Here is a 3,620-nt window from a genome sequence, read left to right on the forward strand (position 1 = left end):
GTGCTAGAAGTTCTAGCTAGTTCAGTCAGGTAAGAGGACATAAAGGGCAGCCAAAAGAGGGCAGAGGAGGTCAAACTCTTATTCTTTGCCAGTGATATGATCTTATACTTAGAGAACCCCAGAGACTCAACCACAAACTCATGGAAGTGATCAAGAAGTACAGTAATGTCTAGGGGTATAAATTCAATCTTCACAAATAAGTAGCCTTTGTATATGCCAATAACAACCAAAATGAGAAGCTAATCAAGGACACAATTCCCTTCACAGTAGCTTCAAGAAAGTGAAATACCTGGGAATATACCTAACAAAAGAGGTAAAGGACCTCTACAGAAAGAATTATGAAAAGAATTAGCAGAAGATATTAACAAATAGAAGAACATATCATGCTCCTAGCTGGGAAGAATCAACATTGTTAAAATGTCTATACTTCTCAAAGCAATGTACAGATTCAATGCAATCCCCATTAAAATACCAACATCATATTTTGAACAACTAGAAAAAATAGTTCTTCGTTTTGTATGGAACCAGAAAACACCCTGTATAGCCAGGGAAATTCTTAGTAATAAAAACAAAGCCAGAGGCATCACCCTACCAGACTTTAGACTATATTACAAATCCACAGTGAACACAATAGCATGGTATTGGTACAAAATTAGAGACATAGACATATGAAACCAACTAGAAAACCAAGAGATGAAACCAGTCTCTTATCATCATCTGATCTTTGAAACCAAAAAAAAAAAAAAAGCATATACTGGGGAAAAGAGTTCCTATTTAATAAATATTCTTGGTAACCACATGAAAAAGACTGAAACTGGGCCTGCACATTTCACCACTTACAAAAATAGACTCAAGATGGATAAAAGATTTAAATCTAGGACATGAAATCATAAAAATCCTAGAAGAAAATATGGAAAAAACTCTTATGAATGTTGGCCTGGGGAAAGATTTTATGAAGAACACTTCAGTGGCAATCACAACAACAAAAATACACAAATGGGACTTAATGAAGCTGAAAAGCTTCTGCACAGCTAAGGACACAACAAGTAAAGAAAATAGACAACTTTCAGAATGGGAAAAGATATTTGTACGGTATGAATCTGACCAAGGATTGATAATGAAAATCTACAGAGAATTCAAATTAATCAACAAGAAAAGTGCAAACAATCCCATCTCGTACTGGGCAAGAAACACAAACAGAAACTTTTCTGAGGAAAACAGACGAATGGCTAACAAACATATGAAAAAATGCTCATTGCCTCTAATCATCAGAGAAATGCAAATCAAAACCACCCTGAAATATCACTTAACCCCAGTAAGATTAGCCCGCATCACAAAGTCTCAAAGCTGCAGATGCTGGCACAGCTGTGGAGAGAGGAGAATTTACACTGTTGGTGGAATTGCAAACTAATACTGCCTTTTGGAAAGAAGTATGGACAATCCTCAAAAAACTCAAATTAGACCTCGCATTTGATCCTATAATCCCACTACTAGGTATCTACCCAGAAGAAAAAAATAATTTTATAATAAGGACATTTGCACTAGACCATTTATTGCAGCTCAATTTATCATTGCCAAGCTGTGGAAATAACCCAAATGCTCATCAGTCCAGGAATGGGTTAACAAACTGTGGCATATGTATGCCATGGAATACTATTCAGCCATAAAAAGATGGAGACCTCATATCTTTTGTATTAACCTGGTGGATTTGAAACACATTCTTCTTAGTAAAGCATCAGAAGAATGGAAAATCAAATATCCAATGTACTCAATACTAATATGTAGCCAGTAGATGATCTAATACACGTCCAAACAAGAGAAAAACTCAATTCAATTCAAGGTAGGGGAGGGGGTAAGAGGGAGAGGGTGAGAGGGGAGGAGGGAGAGGGATTGGTGTACTCCCACTTAATGGACACAATGTTGGGGTATATGTCACACAATAGGGACTATACCTAACTAATGCAAACATTGTAACCTAATTTCCTGTATGCTTAAATTAACTTGAAATAAAAATAAAATTTTCTGGCTCAGTGCCTGTGGCTCAAGTGGCTAAGGCGCCAGCCACATACACCTAAGGTGGCAGGTTCGAATCCAGCCCAGGTCTGCCAAACAACAATGATGACTGCAAGCAAAAAATAGCCAGGCATTGTGGCGGGTGCCTTGGGCACCTAGTCTCAGCTACTTGGGAGGCAGAGGCAGGAGACTCACTTGAGCCCAAGAGTTGGAGGTTGCTGTCAGCTGTGATGCTACAGCACTCTACCCAGGGGGACAGCTTGAGGCTCTGTCTCAAAAAAAAAATAATAATAAAATAAAATAAAAATAAAGTTTTCTATGCCTGTTCTAAGATCATAAAGATATTCTTTATTTTTTTTGACATTTTACTGTTACTTTTAAATGGACATATACTCCATCCCTACCCCTGATCTCAAATTGATTCTTGTGTGTTATGCAAGGTAAGATGTCAAGACATATTTTTTTCACATATGGCTGATCAATTAACCCAGAATCATTAAAAAGACTATTCTTTTCTTGTTTGTATTATGCTTTATCATAAAACAAATATAATACATGTTTCTATTCTGTTCCATATGTCTATCTATTCTTGTACCAATGCCAAACTATCTTAATTATGGCAGATTTGCAATACATCTTGATATCTCTTATTAGATCAAGTCCTCCAATCTCCTTCTTCTGCAGAATTATCTTTTCTAGTCTTGGCCCTTTACGTTTCCATTTTTAGATACCTCATATTCAATCTGTTAATTTCCACAAACATGCTTTTGTTTTTCACATACAAAGGTATGAATTGTAAATTAATTATACACCATAATTTAAAAAACCTGAAGTTACCTAGTAGTTTCATTTTCTTTCCAACCCAATACTCTAAATATGTATCAATTACAGGCTAAAGGTCTATGTTCTGGCACCTTGTTTTGTGGCCGAGCTCTCTGGATACAACATGGTATCTTTCCAGGTCCTCTCATCGCATTGAATATAATTCTCCTCTGGTTTACGGCATCTATTGTTGCTGATGAAAACTTGCTTGGATTAGTGTTTAATTACAATTTCTTCTCAGTAATTTTTTTTCTTGTAACCGATAAAAGATGTATCTTCTAATTATTGATGTATTCCAGTTTTACCATGGAGAACCCAGGTGTGAATCCATCTTTATAGATCCTTCTTAGTTCTTATAATTCACTTTCTATTAGAGGACACATGTCCTTATTCAATTTTGGAAAACACAGTTTTTATCTTCTTCAAATACTACTGTATGTTTCTCTCTATTCTTTCCTTCTTGAGGTATTCTTTTTCTCTTAGTTTGTCCTTTGTATTTCGTAGGTGACCACATAATTTACTGTTTAAACTGAGATGCATTTGGGAGTTAAAAGAAGAATACTTATATCAGGGAACAGGTGTAAATTGGAACTCTCCCAGGCCTACTGGAGTGTATGATCTCTCTACTTAGCATTCCTTCATATTTTATCCTCTATGCTGTTGTCTGGATAAATCTCTCAGTAATATTTTTCAATTTATTATTGTTCTTTTATTGTCTTTGTTCTAAAAGTTTACCTCATCTTTCAAAGTTTTTATTTAAATCAGTAGATTTCTAACTTCCAAGA

The sequence above is a fragment of the Otolemur garnettii genome, unplaced genomic scaffold, assembly GCF_000181295.1.
Source record: "Otolemur garnettii isolate 467f Iridium unplaced genomic scaffold, OtoGar3 scaffold00035, whole genome shotgun sequence".
In the NCBI taxonomy this organism is placed as follows: Eukaryota; Metazoa; Chordata; class Mammalia; order Primates; family Galagidae; genus Otolemur; species Otolemur garnettii.